Source organism: Tamandua tetradactyla, chromosome 22, assembly GCF_023851605.1.
Source record: "Tamandua tetradactyla isolate mTamTet1 chromosome 22, mTamTet1.pri, whole genome shotgun sequence".
NCBI lineage: Eukaryota > Metazoa > Chordata > Mammalia > Pilosa > Myrmecophagidae > Tamandua > Tamandua tetradactyla.
This window is the reverse complement of record NC_135348.1, coordinates 32,793,949-32,817,644: the sequence shown is the minus strand read 5'-3', so window position 1 is coordinate 32,817,644 and position 23,696 is coordinate 32,793,949. Positions and strand designations below refer to the sequence as shown.

At 34.0% G+C, this 23,696-nt stretch overlaps 1 long non-coding RNA gene across 7 annotated transcripts in view; it reads left to right on the top strand.

Moving 5' to 3' along the window:
• LOC143666095 (uncharacterized) overlaps positions 1–23,696 on the top strand; it is a 36,591-nt gene that overhangs the window by 11,852 nt on the left and 1,043 nt on the right. For 3 of the 7 annotated variants that reach the window (XR_013167382.1, XR_013167383.1, XR_013167384.1), the window contains one exon: positions 22,646–23,059. The exons of 2 other annotated variants lie outside the window; for them this stretch is intronic. This is a non-coding gene — a long non-coding RNA (uncharacterized LOC143666095). Of the gene's footprint in view, positions 1–14,940; positions 15,018–22,645; positions 23,060–23,696 lie in introns of those variants that run through there. 2 more of the 7 variants (XR_013167387.1, XR_013167388.1) reach the window with 1 other exon arrangement.

The following is a 23,696-nucleotide window of genomic DNA, read 5'->3' as shown; positions in this document are numbered from 1 at the left end:
AATAGCACAGTTCAAAGAAGGAAGAAGGAACTTCTAGACAGAAAATCCATGAATGCTAACTAGAGTAAGTGTCAAGTAGAGAGGCTTTTCCTGGAAAGGTCACTTGGCATGTAACAAATGGGAGGAATAAGGGTATAAAGATAGGAAAGTATGTTTGAGGTTGATTTGTTGTATCAATAGTCTCAGCATAGGGTAATATCTGCAAAAAATGTCTATCAGAATATACTTTTAAAAACAAAATTAGTGCATGATATACCTGCAGTATATCAAAGTACAATGAGGAATGGATTTATGTAATAAGACAAAATTTGTTCTAACATGTATTCATTGTTGCCCAAAAAGAAGAAAGATTGGTTCATATGTTTTTTTCTTTGCCTTGTGATAGAATAAACACATTTCCAAAGCTATTTTATTTTGAAGGAAAAAAGAATAAAGTATTCAAAAATCAAATGCAACATCTTTCATTTCACTGTTTAATTTTTTAAAATGACATAATATACATGTATTATAAAGATAAGACATTTTAATACTAATTAATATATATTTCCATATGATATTTTTATATAGCATCTATATGATAAATATTCCCTGCCTCAGACAGGAATGGGAATGCAGAGAGGAAAAGTGACTATTAAGCTTCTCACTTCACGATTAGGAATGTGATGTGAAGCCATTGCTGAACCAGGCGTTTGGGTCAATTTTTGCTAAACGTAAAATGTTGGGCTTTCTAAATATCCTTATCCCTACCCCGTTAGTTATGTATCACTATAGCTATGTATTTGTGCATCTCTAAATCTCTATCTGTATCAATTTTTATATATCTGTATCTAAATCTATAGCTATAGCTATATCCAATATCTATATCTAAATTTCTTTCAGGATTTGATAGATAAGGGGTTATAAGGGATTTGACCTACATTAGAGTAGGACAAATATATATATATATATATATATATATATATATATTTTCTAACAGGTGATGAAGAGAGTGATTTAGAAAGAATAAAAATAGAAGCAGATACAGTCTGGGTACCTCAAATATGTGGCACGTGTTCCTTCACGGGATTAGACTTTAGTTTCTAAGTGTCTTGCTGAGGAATGGGGATTAGGGTAAAGACAAAATCCCTAACCTCTATTAGTTGTAGGAAACCTGCAAACAGAAAGATCACTTTCTGTTTCTTATTAAGCAATGCACTGAACATTTGCTTATTTGCTCTCAGATCTTTTTCCCATCCTTCATGCCCTTTGGTAAGTAAGAGCATCAACTCCATCAAACCCATCTACACCATCAGCAACAGAATAGAAAGATGAGATGAGCTTCAGAATATAAAGGAAGTTACTTTTCCTTGTACTTCTAATTAAAATATACATGTGATATCTTTTTGGCAATTTTATTTATGTTTATGGTTTAGTTCAATATTTAGAAACATATTCTGAATTGGATACTCACTTTAAGGGCAGAACTAAATCATTGATTATGTTTAATATCTTCTAATACTAAATTTCCAAATTCTGTTTGGCATTAGGTACTAAATAGTCTTTGTGGGAACCATGCAACTAGGAATATTTCTCTCCTCTCTGGAAAAAACAGACAGATAAAGTAAAGCCATGTCCCCTTTATGTGAATTGCCCTTTTGGCCATGCAAGATTGATCTCAAGGCAGACACATCTGATTCAAGTTAGCCCAGACTCTCTTTAAATTCAAAAATGTAATTTAACAATATAAAGTTGTGGAGTTAAAGGTGTTGACACACTGATGGTTGCTAGAAGAAAAAGATATTTATTTATTTAATAAACATTTATCACTATGCAATTTACCATCAAACAAGACAAGGACTAGGGGTACAAAAATTGTTGTTGAAAAATATATATGCTCTGCACGTGTGTGGTGTGTAATATAGTGGGAGTCATAAAACATAAGATATAAGCATGTAACAATATATAGTGGTAAACACACTGAAGGAAATGGCTAAAGAACAATGATAGATAAGAAAAAGGGGCTCCAATTATTATGGGTGATTAGAAGGGTTATCACTGAGGTGCTTGAAAGATAAGTTGAAATCTGAAGTTTGAGAAGCCATACAAAGACTATTCTAGGCAGTGTGAGTAGAATGTGTAGTCTTAAAGCAGAAAACATGTTAGTGTATTAGATAAAGTCAATGAAGGAGATCATTGATTTGATTTGAAAGGGGTGAAAAGGAGGGTGGAATGACATGAGGTTGAAAATTTAATTGGGGACTAGTTCCCACTTTATCTTATTGGTTTCATTAAAGAGGAGGTTTGACAAATGGTTTTAGAGGAGTGAGTGGTGCTAGTACAAGCCAGATTGCCTCCAATCGTGTAATGCCTAGAGATTTACAAATGCAAACAATATGCACTGACAAAACTTTTATTTTTATTTTAAAAATTTTATTTAGTTTGACTATGAAGAAAAATAAATACATGGATCAGTAACTAGAAAGGGACATGGAATAAAATGAACACACATTAGAAAGTAAAACATTAGAGAATATTCCTGGATTATGACTGCCATATTGCGGCTGCTAAAATCCATTCTTTTACCATCCATTTCTATGTCTTGGTGATTTTGATTTGATGAGATATCTCCAAACGAAGGTACATTTTTTTTTGTTCTGTCTAGCATGTCTTTGAAAACCACTCATATTCCAGATCAGCGTAATTCAGCTCTACCTGGAATAATCTAAGAATACATTGAGTTGGCCCATGTCATTCTGGTAGAGCTGACCCCTTCCAGCATTTCCAAGGATGAGCATGAAATTCTAGTGGCCATGTCAGGGGTAGACAAGTGAACTAGGTTGGGTCAGCTAAGACTGTCTCCAAGATTTTACAGGAACATGGCAGCAAAGGAAAAAAATCAAAATAGCCAAAGTGCATATGTATATGTGTGTGTGTATATGTGTATAGATATATAGATAGATATTCAGGTACTCTTGATTGAGGTGCTTCCAAAAGTTATTAAAGTCATTTTGAGCATTTCCTGTATGTATCAAAAATTTGATTTATACCTGTTTCAGAAACAAATTATCCTTGTCCTCTTATTTTCAAGAGCAAGAATACATCCCCTGGTACCTAGTATGCAGCTATTGATCTGGCAAATGCTTTTTTCTCAGTAGCTATTAGGAAGGACCACCAGAAACAGTTTGCTTTCAGCTGGCAAGTTCAGCAATATACTTTCACTGTCCTACCTCAGGGGTGTATCAGCTCTCCAGCCTTATGTCATAATCTTGTCCACAGGGAACTTGATCATTTCTCCCTCCCATGAGACATCACACTGGTCCATTATATTAATGATATCATGTTGATTGGACCTAGTGAGAATGAAGTAGCAACTATGCTAGACTTACTGGTAAGGCATTTGCGTGTCAGAGGATGGGAGATAAATCCAACAAAAATACAGTGGCCTTCCACCTCAGTGAAATTTCTAGGTGTTCAGTGGTGTGAAGCATGTCGAGATATCCCTTCTAAGGTGAAGGAGAAGTACTACATCTGGCCCCTCCTATGACTAAAAAAGAGGCACAATGCCTAGTTGGTCTCTTTGGATTTTGGCAACAACATATTCCTCACTTAGGTGTGCTATTCTGGCCCATTTATCGAGTAACCCGAAAAGCTGCTAATTTTGAGTGGGGACCTGAATAAAAGGAGGCTCTGCAACAGGTCCAGGCTGCTGTACAAGCTGCTCTGCTGCTTGGGCTATATGATCCAGCAGATCCAGTGATGCTGGAAGTGTCAGTGGCAAGTAGAGATGCTGTCTGGAGCCTTTCTCCGGCCCCTATAGGAGAATCACAACACAGACCCTTAGGATTTTGGAGCAAAGCCTTACCATCTGCTGCAGATAACTACTCTTCTTTTGAGAAAGAGCTTTTGGCCTGCTACTGGGCTTTAGTACAGACTGAATGATTAATGATGGGCCACTAAGTAGACCTGAGTTGCCTAACATGAGCTGGGGTTTGTCTGACCCACCAAGTCATAAAGTTGGGCATGCACAGCAGCACTCTATTGTAAAATGGAAATGGTAAATACGAGATAGGGCCAGAGCAGGTCCTGAAGGCACAAGTAAGTTTCATGAAGTGGCCCAAATGCCATGGTCTCCACTCCTGCCACATTACCTTCTCTTTCCCAGACCAGAGCTATGGCCTCTTGAGGAGTTCCTTACAGTGAATGGACTGAGGAAAAGAAAACTTGGGCCTGGTTTACAGATGGTTCAGCACGATATGCAGGTACCACCCAAAAGTGGACAGCTGCAGCACTACAACCCCTTTCTGGGGTGTCCTTGAAGGACAGTGATGACAGAAATTCTCCCAGTGGGCAGAACTTCGAGCAGTGCACCTGGTTGTGTCTCAAGAATTGGTCAATTGAGCACATCAGGCATAAGAACACCCCGCCCCACCTTTGTTGGGCAAGAACTCTAAATATCAATTACTGAGAGTTCTATAGGTTATTTAAAGCTGACAATTACCTAATCTTCTGTAAATTTATAAAACCTCTTGATGTATTGTGCATAAAGGGTGTATGTACAGCTACTTAAATTTTAGTTAATTAAAAAAAAATAATATTAAACACTTAGCTTCTCAGTCATATTAGTTGTATACCAAGGCACATGTGGTTAGTGCTTACAGCTAAATAAACAGGACAGATTATAGAACATTTTCATCATCACATAAAGTTCTATTAGACAGTACTTCCTTAAAAGTCCAAAGACCATGGTTTTAATTGAATACTGATTCCATACCCCGTTTCTATAAAATCTGTTACTCATAAACATCAGAGTTATTTTAGGGTCTTTTTCTTATACTACCTACAAGTGCCACCCCAACAGTAATTCACACTTTATGACCTTAGTGAGCATCATCATTTCAAGATATATCATCTTTCACATGACATATTAGGACTGAAATAATGAGAGATTACAGCCATCATCTGTTGCTGCTCTGGAGGTGTATGAAGTGTAAGGGTATGAGCAATATTTTTCCGAGAATCGTGATATAGTCAGTTTTTTTTTTTAACTGAGATCCTAAAATGCAAATAACTGTTCTTTACAAATAAAACAGGAAAAGGCCATTTTCTTAGGTTAAGAATAACAAGAACATATACATCACAGGAGAGATAATTCAGGTGGGACAAGCATTCAGGTCACAGAGAGAAGAGGAGGACAAACAAAATTCATTCTCAGAGATAAGAATAATAGATTCTAGCTTCATAAAGAATACATTGCAAAGGAGCAAGGCTGCATTTAAAAGGCAAATGTAGCCTTTTGCAAATGCAAGGATTAGGGTCTATTCATATGTATATGGACGCTAAAAGACTTTAGCATCTGAGGGAAGAAGGTAGGTTATACAAGATACCATGTAGTGCTTACAGGTAAGTCCCAAGAGAAGAGAAATTTACATAGGCTCAGAATTTGACTCCAATAATCATTACTGTCTGATCCTTAATGAGAAGAAACTAGAAACTCATGCAAAAATTTGCTAAATTGCTGATATCTTTGAAAACGAGTTAAGAAATTTCTGCAATCACATATGGCTAGTCAACTATTATTGAAATTGAAAGTCCTTTTCTTATAAAAACATTATTCCACCCTGGTGCAATATGATTTAGGATGCTATACATGTGTTTTTCATAAAACATTTTATTTAAATATCTTGGTTTTTGGAGTCATAAAATAACTATATTTGAATCTGAACCCTGCCATTTACCACCTGTTAGACATTTGGGAAATTAATTAAATTCCTTGAAACTGAATTCTTCATCTGTAAAATGAAAATATTTTTCTTATCCAACTGATTTTTGTAATATTTAAATGAGGTGATGATTTAAATTACTTAGAAGAGGGCCTGACACAAGTAAGGAATATAGCTTTTACTTTCTTTAAAATGGTCTAACGTGTAAAAATATTTTAAAATAAAAAACAGATACATATTCATAGCTGAAGTTATCCTTCACATTTTACATTCCTTATGTTGGCATATTTTTTCCCAGCAAATATATCAAATCAAGTTTTGTAGTGTTATAGAAATTATTTGGGAAGAAAATAGCCTGGGACATTGAAAGGAATGTCTTCTTTCGATTCTTGGCTTGACCCACATTGACAGATAAATCAGATACTCCTTTATTCTCTCAATGTCATTCTTTCCAATTGTGCATTCTAGTTGGTATTCAGGCTTGCAGTCCATCTTTTGAAGTTGTAGACTTGTCTGTTCTTGATAGATTTTAAGCTTCTTTTCAAATGGAGTGAAGTTTGGGTAACAGTTGTAATCACCAAAGAATTCTTTCCAAACAGTATGATTTTTCCCTACATTTCAGAGGCTTTATGTCATCCTATAAAGGAAGAATAGAAGACTTTCAAAATGTGCTATTGATATGAAACTTTACTTACATTTACAAACTTCTGATCATTGCAGTCTTTCTTAAATTATGTTTTGAAAAAAAGAAATAGAAAACCATAGCTTTTGTAATGGTTTCTGGTATCCAATTTTTAAAAAGCAATTACTTAGATTTATTTTTTAGACATTTATAAAAAATGCTTCTGGAATAATTTGTTTTACATGTCATTAAAGGAAATCTTATCATTTCTGTGCTCTACTTGGAACATTAAAGAGAAAAGCTTCTATTTGTCTTTAATACCAGGCTCCATTTATACTAGCATTGAAATTCTCTGAAATATCAGTATAGGGTGGAATTTTTTAGTACTCATAATTTTTATGTTATTCTGCATTTGAACCACTTCTATTTGTGGACAGGAATAACAGAAACTTAACAAAGGTTATATGAGAATTGTGATAAATCTAGAATTTAAACTACTTTACTAGAGTCTCTCTGTACATCTATCTATCTATCTATCTATCTATCTATCTATCTATCTATCTATCTATCTATCTATCTTTCTATCTATCTATCTATCTATCTATCTATCTATCTATCTATCTATCTATCTATCTATCTATCATTTGTCCATGTAACTATGTATCAATCCTTTTTTTCTTTCACACAAAGCTGCATAATAAATACATCATTTTTCATGTCACTTTTGTGCATACCAAAATATATATCATGGAAGTCACTCCCTACCAGTTAAGAGAGATCTTTTCTGTGGTTGCATTGTGCTTCCTTTTAGATATGCTGTAATTTATTTACGGCTGTTCTATACTTGGGCATTTAGAAGGTTTACAGTAGATTGTTGTTACAAGTATTGCCACGATATATAATTGTGGATATGTTATTTAATGTGTTTGAAGGTGGTTCTTCCTGGAATATTTCTAGGGTTGAGATTTCTGGGACAAAGCATAAATGTATGCATAGCTTTCTTAACTTTTCCCCGATTTTTTCCCATTATCCCATTTTGTATTCTCATCAGCAGTTTATTAGAGGAAAGAATATACTGTAGTCTCACCAACAGAGCATTTTCAGTTTTTCATTTTTGCCTAAATTGAAAATGAAGTGACCCAGTGTAGTTTACTTTTTCATAACAACTTTATTGAGATTTAATATGCCTATCATAAAATGCATCCACTCTCTATGTAAAATTCAGTGGGTTTTAGAATACCCAAAGTATTGTTCAATCAACCTACTATATAATTATCTCACAAAGCACTCCCACACCCATTAAATAGTTATTCTCCATCCCTCTTCTCCTGGCCTGTGAAAATAACCAGTCTATTTTCTGTCTCCATGTACTTTCCTATTCTGGACATTTTTATGTAAATGTAATAATAAATATACGTGAATTTTTTGTCTGGTTTCTTTCACTTCACATATTTTTTTCAAGGTTCATCCACGTTGCAGCACTTTTCAGTACTTTATTCATTTTGTGACTGAATAATATCCTATTTATGAAAACTTCACTTTCGTGGATATTTGGGTTGTGTCCAGTTTTTGGCTATCATGAATAATGCTGATATGAATATTTGTGTACAGGTTTTTGTGTGGATGTGATTTTATTTCTCTTCAGTATATATCTAGAAGTGAGATTCTTTGTCATATTGAAGCTCTGTGTTTAACCTTTTGGAGACCTGCCAAACCATTTTTCCAAAATGGCTAACATTTTACAATCTCACCAGCAGTGTATCAGGGTTCCAATTTCTTCTAAACCTTGTCAACACTTCTTATTGTGTTTTTATAATAATTATCCTAGTGGGTGCAAAGTAATAGCTCATTGTGATTTTGAATTACTCTTCTCTAATAACTAATGATATCAGGCATCTTTTTGTATGCTTATAAGCAATTTTTTATGATCTTGGGGGGTGTGTCTGTTAAAAATAATTGTCCATTTTTAAGTTGTGTTGCCAGTCTAATTTTTGTTGAATTGAATAAGTTCTATGTATATTCTGAATACAAGACAGTTATCAGATATATAATTTACAAATCGCATTGTCTTTTCCTGTACTTGCTGATAACTGAAGTACAAATTTTAAATTATGATTAAGTCCAGAGTAGCTATCATTTCTGTTGTGATCTCTGCTTTTGGTGTCATATTCAAGAAGACATCATCTATCCAAGGTCATGAAGACTTATTCTTAAGTTTGCTTCTAACGGTGTGATGATTTGGGCTCTTACATTTAGATCTGTGATCCCTTTGGAGTTAATTTTTGTATATGGTGTGAAGTAGGGCTCAACATCATTCTTTTGTGTATGAAGATTCAGTTTTCTCAGCACTATTGTTGAAAAGACTATTGCTTCGTATTGATTGCTTTGTACCCTTGATACAAGTTGGCTGACCATAAGTATAAGATATATTTTGGACCAACTCAGTGTAGTTTTAATTTTCATTTTCTAATAAGTGCAATTATGCAACTTTTCATAGGTCCAAAGTCCGTTTGTACAACTTTTTTATGGGATGTCCTATATTTTGCTCATTTAGTCTATCAACATTTTGTTCTGTTCTTTCTAGATTTTTAAGAGCTCTTTGTGAGGACAGATCTAGGAAATAATATAAATAATACAATATTAATGTTTATCAACTGATCAAATGGTATCTGATCATCTGCCTTTAAAAATTTTTCCCCATTAATCTTAAGGAAGTTTTAGTCCGTACGTCCCAGTCTTGTACGTATATGTAAGGGAGAACAGTCCACACTATTCGTTTAAAGCCAAGGCATCATTTCTATGTGCATTTACCAAGGAAACAATATGCTTCACTTTGGTTCTTACCTTTCTTATAGATTTGGTTTTAACTACTTTAATTTCTCTCAGCACCTAGTAATCACGTCCAGGCAAACCTCTACATTTATGCATTCCTATTTATCCCCATGGGAATGATTTATTGCATTCCTCTGATAGAAGAGTACTGTACAGAAAAAAAAAAGTTGGCATGGACAATCCATCTTAGACTATGAAAGAGCCCCTGCATTGACCCCCTCAACCATCCAGCAAGCTCTAGTGGAACATAAGAAATTCTACCTTTGAGAATGGCTTCTTCTTCTACTTCAGGTACTTAATGGGGGCTACAGTGGGCACTGAAATCAAGTGAATTAAGATTTGTTGATATTCTTCTCTCATTTAGCCATAAACATTAAAGCTGTGTAGGTAGTCATTATTAGCCTGACCATGGAAAAATATGCAAAAGTGAAAACTTCAGTAATTCTCATGGCCATGAAAGTATGCTTGCTTATTGAAAAACTGATGATGAAGCATGAACATTAACACAAATAGTAATTCCTTTGTAGTTCAATAAAAATCCAGTCTATCAACAATAAACATAATCCTCTTAAGTTGTTTGATAATGGCTCTGACACTGACTTTCATAATTTCATAAACTCTCATCTTGAAGGTTTCAACAAGCTCGGTAATATTTTTTAAGCGTGCCCTGAAAGAGAAACCAAACAATAGGATTACTGCAACCCACTCAGAAATCAAAGTGCTCAACGCTACACAATTGTACCTAACAGAAAGTAAGGAAGCATGCAACATCAACTGAAACTACATTACGTATTTAGGTGAGCAGGATAGGATTACCCAGTTTGGAATGCAGCCAGGAGAACGATAAGGAATTTAGAATTATAATAGAGGAATAATGTGGAAATGCTAACTGCTAACTAAAAACATCAATTTCTGTTTTAAAAATAACTTTCTGGCAGTGCAGGTGAATACTATCTTTCTCTCTCTGTATATATACATATAAATTATTGTAACACCCTAGATGCTGTGAAGGATTTTTTGATTGCAACTGAAATCACAGGTAATAAGTATTACATTTTAAAAGATGTTTACCTAAAGTTATTTAACCTAAACTGTATTCTTTCTTTTAATTCAATTTATTTCATTTCTTTAGTTATTAATTAATTCAAATTTGGCTACATAAAAAATGGCAAGCAGTAAAGCAACTTTTAAAAATTGAACATGCATAATCTTAATATTGTAACACATTATTTCTATTGTACATTTTCTGTGGGTCTAGATCCATATGAATATTTTATATCCTTTCCCATATATATTGTGGCATCTGCCACAATTTAAATATATTATCATACAAGTATTTTACATGAATTTATTTTATTTTCACATTTAATGACCCTACTGAAAAAGCATGGAAAATTTTACTGTGGTAGCAGAACACAATAAATAACAACAAACTTGAAATTTTACAGTAAAAGTTTGCTGGCATGTTCTTTTCTCCTGGGAAACTGTCCTTAAGTTTTTGGCCATTACCCCAGTGGCCTTAGTTATTAGGCCCTTTCTTAAAATTTATCCAGAAACCTGCATTTGAATGAAGTGAGCAACTCTCACCAGCTAAATAGTAAAAGAGGCAGGTAAACTGCATTTCTGGTTGCCACATTCCTGGACTCTTGCTTCCTTAAGCAATGGAAGTGGTTCTTTACAACCCAGCTTTCTTTTTTAATGACCCAAAACAGGTGATTTGGACATTTATCTTTTCATAGAGGATGCTGTGTTCTAGAAGGCAAATTATTAGATTTGTTTTTAAACCAGCTCTGATTTAGTAAGACACTCTGAGAAACGAATGGCTTTCTGAAAAATCCTGTTTCTATTTTTCTGAATAACAGGGAAACTGAAGATCACCTCTTGTGCTTGTCTCTTACTAACTCCTCAGTTTCTTTGGGAGAAGATGCTGATTGTCCTTCTCTAAAGTGACTCTTTTTCACAATGTTGGGCTCTTGTGACAGGTGTTTCCCAATTAGTTTCTTAGTGGATGTTGTCAGTGTAATTAGCGACATGAACCCATGCCACTGACATTACTTGCCATCTTCTGTTACTCTCTTGAAGAATATTTCCTCTCTAATTGTTTGCTAGTGACCTACCTTTTCTAAAAACCAAGGGAAACAAGCTGACAAATTGTGACCACATGTAGCTCAAATACATAACGATTTCTGTGATACTGTTTTTGTCCAGACACACTGATATTAACATGTATATCAAACCTCTCATGGTTGCCTGTCTTGACAATTCAGCTGATTGTAAGCAAACTATTAAATATGAATGGAGGACAAAAGGTCTATCTGACAACAAGTAAGAGAAAGTAAGAGAAGAAATTATAATTAGAAGGGACATTTCTCTGTATATGGCATAGAGACAGCAGTAAAGATATTTGCTGGTCAATTGAAAAATGTCAGTTATTTAAACATCTTTCATACAAAGTTAACCAATAGAGAATTGCAAATACCACAATAATGAAATATTTATTGAGAAAAGAAGGTGAGGCACATAGGATGATTTGGCTAAAGCCTTGGCTGGGGAAGTCACAGATACATACTCTGTGCCTGTTTTCCAGCCCTCATCCATTCTCACCTCCTCTGCTGCTGTGCATAGATGATCCAGTCTGTTTCCATTCCACAATAGGAGGGGAGATGGTAGGTCTAATGGAAAAGCCCCAACAGACCAATGGAAACTCAGCAGTAGGGCCCCCTTCCCCTTGGCTTGTATATTGTAAATACCTCACCCCTGACAGCATAGATTTTTCTCTCCTCTCGGAAGCAAAGTGGGACATGTGCAGCTGCCATCCACCTAACTGACCTGAGAAGTTTGGCCTCCCTGGGAGACCAGCAAGCTTCAATGGGATCTCTTCCTGTGCCCATTTGTACCCTTTGGGCTTTGTAAGAAATAAAGCAGTCATTTGTTGAAACTTTCTGATGTGCCTGAGCCTGTGTTCTCATGACATACCATAAAACAACTCACTCCACAGCCCCATCCTTTACATTGTGGCATAAGACTTGTCAAAGTGTCACTTGAAGAACTAAATAGAGAAATCGTTCAAGGGTTTCCCACTGGTAAGTGAAGGGCTTGCATACAACACTATTACTTTATAGGAAAGTGCCAATGAAATCAGTGCAAATATCAACTGGGAAAAATTAAGTATTTGCAAAACTTAATAGAAAGTGATTCTGAATTTTATTGTGACTTAACTCCATGCCCACATAGAGTAACAAACTGATAAGGAAAGGATGATATATCTTGTACTGAAGGAGCGTGTTAGAGAGGAGATTCCAGTAGGATTTTATTTGTGAAGAATTTCCCAGAGAAGGACACTGAAAAACATCCAGGCCTGTTAGAGTACTGATATAGAGATTTCCTATGGTGATAAGTCAGAAAACCAGAAAGATGACTTTCTAAACTTAAACTTTAAATCCAACAGTTAAAACTCTATTTCAAAGCCACAATATTACATAAAGGGAGAATCATGACGATGATCATGTTATTAAACTGGAGACCATTGCTAGGTTATTCTGAACATTTTCTAGCTGCAGAAAGAATAATGATTGGAAATACTAAGGAGTTAAAAATTGTTAGAAAGTAGTAAACTCACAGAGGATTGAGAACTTCTATGAATATGATTTTTATTTGAAAAATTATATTTTCTACTCCTTTTTTTAACACCATTCATCAAGAAGGAGTTGCGTGGATAAATTGTAACAAGTTGAGTATTGGCGTGATTGCTGAGCTTCTGTTGAAAAAATTCTGGCAGTAATCAAGACAATGCTTCAAATTCAGATAGGAACATAAACTATAGGCTATATATGTATTATATAATACATATAACATAATTGACCTTCCTCCAACAAAGTCTAAACATAGTGAAACTCTAAATAACCATACAAAAATGAGAAAATGAAAACAATTAAAGAATGTGAATTCTTCAAAAACATCATGATCATTGTTAACAGAGGCACAGATACCTTTCATATAGCACATTGCATGGCCGAATGCCTCCTGGGAAAAATGGGGAAAAATATATACACTGTGGTGGCTTGAAACTGTATATATTCCAGAAAAGCGTGTTTTTAAAGTTAATCCATTCCTATGGGTATTTTTCCTTGTAATTAAGATCTTTTGATGAGGTAACTTCAGTTAAGGTGTATCTCACCTCATTCAGGATGGGTCATAATCTTATTATTTGAATCCTTCACAAATGGAATTGCGCTGGTTTGAATCTATTATGTACACCATAAAAGCCATGTTTGACCCTGATCTAATTTGTGGGAGCAACTGTTTCTTTTAACCCTAATTCAATATTTTAGGGCAGAAACTTTGATTAAATTATCCCCACAGAGATGCGACATGCCCAATTGTGGGTGTGACCTTTTGATTAGATGGAGATGTATGCCCACTTAGGATGGGTCTTGATTAGTTCTCAGGAGCCCTTTAAAAGAGGAAACATTTTGGAGAGAGCCGAGCTGACAAAAACAAACAAATAAAAAAACCTCAGGGCCAACAGAGAGAGAGCCAACAGATACCGAGCAAAGACATGGATGTTTGGAGATGCTTGGAGCCCAGAAGATGTTGCCATGAGATGTTAAGCAAACCAGAAGCTGGAGAGAGCCAATGGAAGCCAAGAGATGAAAGCCAGCCCTGGAGAAGCAAAGTGAGGAGCCCCCACAGGAATTGAGGCAGAAAGCAATGGAGCACAGGAGCAAGACACCAGCAAATGCCAGCCAGGTGACTACCCAACTGACAGAAGTGTTCTTGATCCATAGGCCTTTCTTGAATGTAATTGTTGATGCCTTAATTTGGACACTTCCACTTCCTTAGAAATGTAAACTTGTAATTTATTAAATTCCATTTATACAAGCCATCCCATTTCTTGTATATTGCATTCTGGCAGCTTGTGAACTAAAATAGGAATGAACAGAGAGGGAGATATGGACACAAGAAGTAGAAAGCAGCAAAACCTGGAAGAGAAAAGAGAGATCATCACACATAGCCACATGTTTTGCTATGTTGCGGAGGAGCCAAGGATCACCTGCAGCCAGTTTTGGGAATAAAGTGTCCCCTTGATCATGCCGTGATTTAGATATTTTCTTAGACTCTAACTGTAAATGAATAAATTCCCATTTTTAAGCCAACCTATTTCATGGTATCTGCTTTAAGCAGCCTAAGAATCTGAAATATAGACACAAAAGGCATTCTGGTTAGAAAAAAAATATGACATGAAAGCATAAAACTTTCCAAAAAAATAACCAGAACCTCAATTTCCACTTCACGTGTAATAGAAAATAAATATGCATTCAAAACAAACATGACCATATTGTTTTATTTCTGCCAGAGTGATGATATAAAGGTTTATAGAGCTCCTACTACCTACTGTGCAGAAGAAAGAACAGGTTGATGGGAAAACACTGAAATTGCAAAATATTTGAAATGTGTTGCTAAAAAGTAGCTGAAATAAAGATATACACATGCAGTCAATTGAAGAAGTAGAAAAATAATATTTTTCTGAATAATAAAGTAAGAGGACAAGAATTTTCATGAAGAAGCTTATGGCACACAGCATGATAAAAGGGAAATAAAGCATCTTGGTGGGAAAGAGAAATAGACATACATCATGGTAATGTAGCTGAAAGACTTTTCATAAGCTAGTAAAAAATTCGGTCAAATAATTTACATTTCTGTCCATCAGACTTCCTCCAGGTCTACAATCTTACACTAGTCTTCCATAACTTGTCGTGAGCTATGGCTTTGTTTTGTTTTTAATAGAAATCAAAGAAAAGACTCAAAATTCCCTGTCTGGATTGTTGTATCAAAAAGAGGAGAAAAGTGAAACTGGAAAACATGTGAGTGAGATTTACAAGTTCAGCAAAACCAAAAAGAAGAGCTAGAACAGACCATGAGATATAAGTCCTTGGGAATATACAGATATTTGGGAAAAGCATTTATTTTCCTTAAGATGGGTGATGGAAGGTTTTTTGGTAACTTCCACCCTGGAATTATTCCACCATTAGGACATTAACCAAAATGTTGTATTTGTACTTCTTGATCTAGAAATTTTCTCAAACTTGGATTGGGGAAAAACATCAGACATCTTGAAAACTTTCCGCCCATATTTGCATGTTTGTGATCTTAGAAAACCCCACAGTAGAGAGCTATTTACTGCTCTGAGTATAAGTAAAATTCTATAGAATGACAATAAACTTGAAGAAGCAAATTTTCCAAACTGCCGTATATAAAACAAATTCCTTCATACACGCTAAATTCTGTTTTTAATTAGGTGAATGATTCATAAAATTCTAGTACTCTTTTACAGTGGAAAATTGATCAACATATAAGCAATACAATATGCCAGTCTATAATTTTGGAGAGGGGCAGAGCATATTATCAATGAAGTATGAAATTTTAAACCACATAAAGGCCTCAGATACAGAACATCAATAGGTGCTGTGGGTTCTGGTTTTCAATGCTATCTTTACTTTTTCTCTGTACTATTGAGTAACATATGGTGTCTTGCAAAGAAGGTCTATTAAGTTTTTTAATCCAAAATCAACAGTAACATGATAAAAGAACTCAAAATCTAACCTTATTAGAATTGTTTAATGCAGAAAACTGAATCTAGTGGAATTATGTCATGATGCTAGAGTTAGCTGGTGGGATAGTGAGGAATCTTGGATTCCATCCATTTAAGCGATCTGGTGATTAATCATACTGTCAAAGGAGAAAACATCTGATTAAATAACTTTGTAAATTTTTCAATAACTTTGAAAAACTACCCAAGAATAAGCTTCTAAAGAAGTGAAAGAAAGCCACATTAGCTAATTGTTGCAATTACTTGAGTACTGATATTTTCGGTGGAAAATGCCTCCTACTTTTCCATCTTCAGTTAAACCTAGCCATAAAGACTATATTTCTGGTTTTAAAAATGCTGTCTTCAAAGACTAAGCACATTCATGACTACTAAATAGATACACAATTATATGCTTCAAGCAATTTAAAATTAATGTATGTTTTGGGGGAGGGTGGGCATGAAAAAGCTGAGCAGCATTGCACGTCAATCCAATTACTTAGTAAGGTGTTTAAACAGTTTTCTGTAGTTACAAGGCTTGTTCGCAGCCTGTCAGACTTGCTGTTCTTAAAAGATAGAGGAATCAGAAGAATTGCAGAGAATACAGGTGGTGGTTGTTCATAAAATGTAGTTTCATATGGCTGAGGACTGCAAGGAGTAGGACAAAGAACGGATCTAGAATGGATTTTGATCCACAATATTTAATTGATAAATTCCAACTGTGATAATTTCTTGCAGCAATTATAATCCATCTGTGAGATAACATTAGGCTATGTACTTTACTAGAAAGAAACATTATATCATGTGAGTTCCTGTGGGTTTTCTATAAATGCATTATAATTTTCAAAGATATCCGTGGTCAAATAAATTGTAGAAATGTTGTAAAACAGTCAATGTAAGGAACAGATTTAGCTGAGGATAATATATATCTTTTAAACCAGAAGCAATCTGGTTCTTTTTTTTTTTAATTTTCCATTGGTGCATTATATCTCTTGGATCTTACTCTCTTTGTTTTTGTTTTTAATAATGTACTTGAAAGACTTATATCCTCTTCAGGCATAAATACAATGTCTAATCCACTGTAGAACATGGAATAGCAATTCTCTATTGACCTCCATGTGTGTGAAGAAATGAATTAAAGAAGATATTTCTTATTTTATGGACTATTCCCACATATTTTTTCATTAGGGTAGACTGTAAAAAATTCCTAAAGTCTCTAGCATTGTTTATTCTACAGTTAGAGTTATTATAATTCTGTTGACATGATAAGCAAATCTTGGTTTTCTTGGTTGCATATTTCAAATTTATCTAATTTATGGCTCAGTTGAAAGACTGTCCTCATAAGTTTTTTTACAGCAGTATGTTACAGTAAAACTGATTATTCTAAATAATCATGAGATTACTAAAAATAATTTGATTTACAAATAGAATCATCAAGAACATAGAACTTTAAAAAAAAAAAACATGTTTTTCATCAATGCAGTGATAATGCTTATTGTTTCTTAATTTTAAAAAGCTAATCAGGTCACATTTTCTATTCTGTGAAAGACAGAATTCTATGTTCTCCAAACAGCCTGCCATAGAACAGATGGTGAGGAAGTGAAATTAGAATCCACATTTTCAAATGAAATATTTGTATTAAAGAAAAAAAGCTAACTTCTGGGTGGTAACTTATGAATTGCGAAAAAATGTAAAGGTATTTAGTTACTTTCTGATACTTTCTTATTTTTTTTTACATAATTGTAAAAACTGGAAGATAGTTTACTGTTATTTTCCAATATTACTTAAGTATAAATATCTAACTTTGCACCAGTAAATCAATAGCGTTTCTATGTTGATCTCATTCTTCCTACAATTGGGATATTTCTTCACTAGCATACTTACTGATCAGCAAGAGATTTCATTGAAATACCTTTATTTGACTTCTTTTATGTCATTGAATATTTGTACAAAATACAGATTTGTAATTGAACTTCAGAGAAGATCTTTACCAAGTGGTTAATATTCATCTATTTTGACGTCCACCACCAAAGATCATGAATGTTCTTGTCTTAACAAGGTGCTTAGTTAATGCTTGGTTAATTAAGGTGAACCTATAAAACCTATCAGAAAAAAATCAAATGCAAACTTGTAATAGTATATAGTCTTCCACTCCAGGAAAGAAAGAGCTTTGCATCTACTAAATGCAAATTTGTGCAAAATATTTCATGTTGGCTTTGCATGAGGTTATTGACCCATTCATAATTCACAGAACTTCAGGTCTTACTGTACAGCATTCAATATAATTTGGAACATTGACATCCATGCAATGCTTCTATGCCAAAGTTGCAAATAATAAATGCAAAATAGTTCTTGGAGTATTTAAAACATAATATAGGAGCTCATAGTTGCACAAAAAAATAAATACCAAAACAAAAACAATACATGTCTTGCAATAATAGTGAAGACCAAGATCAACATTTAGTCTTAGGAGTAAAATCATCAAGTAAAATGTTTCAAAGAAGGTTACTGTAGTTGTTTATTTGCAAGCAGAGAAAGGAGTTTTTAACTTAGTTCATGTGATTTTTTCATATATTTCATGTGATTTTTTTCATATAGGTAGTGCAAGGTGCTGTAAATAACCTTCCACTTTTGTAGTTGATATCTGTGATATACAGTTTCAGCATCCAACTTTAGTGCTCCAAAATGAATTAAAGAAGGCAATAGAGGTTGAGAACGATGAGGTCTTAGAGGGAAAATAGTCATGAGGCCAGGCAAATATTAGAATGATCTGGAGAAACAATCACCATGATGCATAAATCCTAGTGTTTTATCATTTCAATCCATCCATCTCTCCTTGTTGACACATTTTTCTTAGTATCCTTAAAATTCCTTTGAGTTTTTCTCCTTCCCCTTGGAGAATGTTTACAGTACAATGTGAAATTAGTGTTATTAATTTAAAATGATTGAACTATTCTGATATTAAGAAATGTCCTTCAAAAAATATTTTGAGAAGTGAGAAAAATAAGTTCCCCTGACTGTATGTGCTTGTCTTTTCTTCCTTTTTTTAAAATTACATGCCATTAAGATCTGGAGAGGGAAAGAATGTTTGGGGTAAAGACTTATGAAATTATATGTCTCCACTTTCATATATAATCTAGGAATTTAAAATATTAGCTAATGTGACAGTAGCAGTGAAATAGTTATATATTTGATTACTCCATTTCTGCTTAAATACTTTTGTCAGATATCTTATTCTTTTTTTTTTAAAGCAGGCAGAAAATTTATTGAATTCACATGTGAAGACATGTGGGTAGTCTCTCAAGAAAAGAAAAATAGAGGTCTACAGGCCCCTAATACCTTATTCTTATTGTCTAATCTACTCTCATTCCCTTCTCCCACTTTACAAAAGTTAAAGAGAAAGGTGTATTTCTCATGGCTGTTATACAAGGAAGAAACTTGAGTTTATGTCAGGTTTGAAATAAAATATCCCTTTATCTTTCTAGATAACATTAACTCAAATTTATTAGAATTTTAACATAGTTGTCCAGTGGCTCAAATTTTCTCATATTTATTTTAAAATATTTTATAATTTAAAAGTAATCAAGATGTTTGCTTACCTAAATGCTTAAAAGTAAGATGAAAATGTCTTGGCTAGCTATCATTTGCACTGAAATGAATATTTGAGGACCTTTATACATCAAATCAAATATTGGCAGGAAAATGGTTAAATACAATGTGTGGCTGATTAATACATTTTTTTGCATTTGTATTTTATTTTGAGTTGTTTTACTTGTTCCTTTCCCTCTTTTTATTAAAAAAGAGCTTGAAACCGTACAAATTTGGATTGGCTGCTTGATGCCCTCAGTGATGGATTCTGAGACACCAGAGTTTCAAAGAAAGAAGAATTTTCATTGTTGCACACAACCCAAAGAGAATAGGCAGTTAAAAACTGAGATTTGTCTCCCTGAGCTGCAGATACTTGAATACTTTTATAGTATTCAAAGGAAGGCAGGTAGGCTTAGGGTAATTAGCAAGATAGTTAAATCTGGGTTGACACATGTCACTTTAATAATTATTATGGGATTGTTGCAGAGGTACTGGGCTTCCGGTAGTAAACTTACGAACCGAGCTAGTCAGGAGCTATGATGTAAGATGTCGTTATCCAAACATTCAGGTATCTGGGTTACAAGGATTTACTGCTTCAAAGATTAACAGACGTTAAGACAAGATATGAGTTTGCTAGCAGAGCTAGTTACAAGTTTTTAAGAAATTTTTACGTTTTTCAAGAAATTTAATACATCTATTTAATAAGATGTTATTATTGAAAAATACAGGCATCGGGTTGGCAGTGGACTGTAGTTTTAGGCTTTTGCTTCTGCCTCCTTTAAAAGTTACGGACTATAGTTCAGTGAGGCTTTTTATATTGTAAGTGTTTGCCTTCTGGCTACAACAAATGTTAACATACTTTTGGATTACAGTTCATTCAGGGTTTGACTAGTCTAACACATATATATCAAGGAGACAGTATGAATAAAAGCCAGTTTTATAAAACCATTCAGTTGCTGATAAAAGATAACACAGTATTATGGGCTTGCTGGTTTCAGTTGAGCTTGAATACTTAGATTCTATATAATTGAATGATTGCAATTTATTACATCAAAGTGATGGCCATTTTATCATCCATGAGATTTTTTTTTCTTTTAAAGTTATTGGTACATTTTCAAGTAAACATCAGTTGTGAAAAGAAGTGCTTTCATAAGTAATTCCACAACTGATCAGTTAAAGTAAGCCTGGAACTGACATTGATAAGAGTATTTCTCTCATGATTTCCAATCTGAAATTTAAATCACCTCTATTTTTGGTAACTAGATAAACTGGAAGTCTCCCATTCTCTCTATAGTAAATTAATAAGAGATAATTGTTAAACCCAGTAAATAATCAATTTTCATATGATACGGGAACAAAATAATTGTACCAAGCCCAGACATTTTCAGTTTAATTTTCTCTCCGAGTTAAAATTTCAATATGCCAGACTCATATTATTGTATATAAGACAGTCATAAAGATAGTAAAATGCGTTTTCCTTAGAATAATTCATAATATATTCTTTTGTAAACAGACTTATGGAATAAGTTTTTGGGGGAGCCTTTTACTGTTAAAAATAAATGAACTGGGGGTGCGAGGGTAGATCAGTGGTAGAATTCTTGCCTGCCATGTGGGACACCTGGGTTTGATTCCCAGCCCATGCACTTCCTCAAAAAACAAACAAACAAGCAAACAACAAACAAACAAAAAATGAAGCGAACAAAAATTCAACAAACGGTGCTATAATAATGGGATACTCACATGGAAAATGAATTAAATGTGACCCCCCCCCCCCGTGCAAAATAAATAAATAAGCAAACAAAATAAGAGTTTCTATGGTTAAGAGATTTAAGATAGAGTCAAGTGCTCATTCTGGAGTTTACTCTTAAGCTCTGCCAAAATATGGAAATTGATACACCTTAAACAAACCACAAGGTAAATAACTTTGTTAACTGTCTACCTAAGGACAGTTAGAACATCTCAAATATACCCAACCATAAAAAACTTATTTTCCTTTAAAATACATTGCCTGGAAATGCCAAGATGGGACATGATTTGGGTTGCTACCTGAATCTATGCTCCCTCAATTACAATTCTAACATCCCAAATAAATGCATTTATTGCTTTGGAGCATAGTTTTTTTTTAATTTTTTTATTTCTCTGTTGACATTAATAGTGTGTACAAAACCCTAGGAATTCATGTTACTAATGGCATTTTAAAACATACCTAATTTTTTAGAACAAAATTTAAAAGATTTCAACATATTATGCCAAATTGATTTTTAACCATGTATATAACTATATACTATATTGCAAAAGAAGCCCTATGTAACATCAGTGTATAGAGGTCTTTATGAAGCCCTGAGTGAAATTTTTGCTCTTAACAGACATTTGCACTTTGAAATAGAGATGCAAGTATTTGAATCAGTGTTACTTAACTTCCCAGTGTGAATGGTTAATATTTAAAAATGAATATTAAATGAATTTCATGACCCAGGCCTTTATTACTTCACAAAGTTGCTGTAATAAGAAAATGCTTAAGCATATTATGAAATGTAAATTATGCTTATTGTAAAATTTATATCTACCTGAAATGTGCATTCTTTACTCTTTTGCATTCTCCCTTCTTCTCTGGACTCCCTGTAGTGGTAAAGAACAGTTGAACTTCAAATTCTGTGCTCCCAAGAGGTCTTTAAATTGTCTTCTGTTGCACAAGTACCAATGTGCAATGCAGATGGTTTAAAAAAATTCCTGAAAGAATTTCAAAAGCACTGCTCCAGAGGATGAGTGGGTTGTAAAGTATACCGGTTGCCTTTAGCTACTAATAAGAAAGTCATTTTTACTTGATATAAATAGGTGCCCTCTATCTAGGGCAGTTCATCAGATTTAGAAATGACAGATCTCCAAAGATGCTGGAGCAGCCTGTTTATCTAGAGAAGAGCTCGCGGCAGCATGTAAGACTCCACGTGCTTCTGAAGCATCCAGTTTCAATCTCTCTACCTCTGTCCTCCAAAGCCTTTTCCACATGTTCAGTTTTGGTTCATCACCTACCCGTTCCCAGAAAAATAAAGGAAAAGCACTAAAGAGAGGAAAGAATTTGAGAGATCAACTCTTAGGTTCTTGTATGACACCATATTTTAACCTATAAACCCAATTTATGATTATTACTCAGGAAAATAGATTTGGCAAGTACTTGAAGGAATAGCTTTCTTTGTATGCATTAATTGATTGAAAGACTGATAAAAGCTAATCAAATTTAACCCACCTTAGAAAGACTACTATATTAGCATAATGATTTTTTTGTTGTTTTTTTTTTTTTTTTTTTTTCTGCATGGGTAGGCGCCGGGAACCGAACCTGGGTCTCCAGCATGGCAGGCGAGAACTCTTGCGACTGAACTGCCGTGGCCTGCCCCATAACGATTATTAACAACAAAATAAGGAAAAAAAGGAGAAGAAACACATTTGCTGCAACAATAATTAAATTTCTTTTAATATACTAAATGAATACATCTGAATTATGAAATTCTTTATCACAAAGTCTACTTTTAGAAAGAATAAATTTAAATGACTACAGTCTTAGGGGAAAAAAGACCTAATTTAAAAGTGATTTTAGTGAAACTAAAGGAAATGACTGGATGATAACAGTTACTTTTCAGCCTCCATTAATACAAAGAAGTTAAATAGTAAGAAGGATTTAGGATTTGGGTGTATAGCATAAATGTTCTACTAGTACTTGAATATATGTGTACTCTTTTTCCATGGGATTTTGTAAATGGAAAAAACAAACTTTTTTCTGTTCTAAGTAGGTTTTAGCCACATATTTTCATAATTTTCTGATCTTTTATGCACATCCTTAATTTTGTGCTCAATAAATTGTGGCTTTACATACTACTTGTCTTCAATGATTCATGAAGATATTTGAAAATAATAATAAATCAAATACTTCTTACAGCATTTTAACCAAATTGCAGATAATTATGCATATTTATTTATAAGTTTAAAAATATATAGATGAAGAAAATATAAGTATTACATATTCAGTATAAATGTTAACTATTGATTACCAAATATATTCCAGGGCATTGTTTTAGGTACTAGGAATGGAGACAAACCAACTATCTGTCCTCATGAGTGTTACACTGATATGCTTAAACTTTGGTTCTCAGTGAATTCCCTGGCCAGCAGGCTGAAGTGCAGTTGGAAATTTTTGCTTCAGGAGTCTGTAGTGCTCTGGTGATGTCAATCATCTTCCATTACGTGGTGGTCTCTCTCTAGCTTCTCCTACTCTGGCTTCTAATAATTGTATCCTAGTTTCCCCGGCTTATACAGACTTCAGCCAATTTCATTTAAGGCCTACACTCATTCAGTTTGGTCACAGCTTAAAAGATCA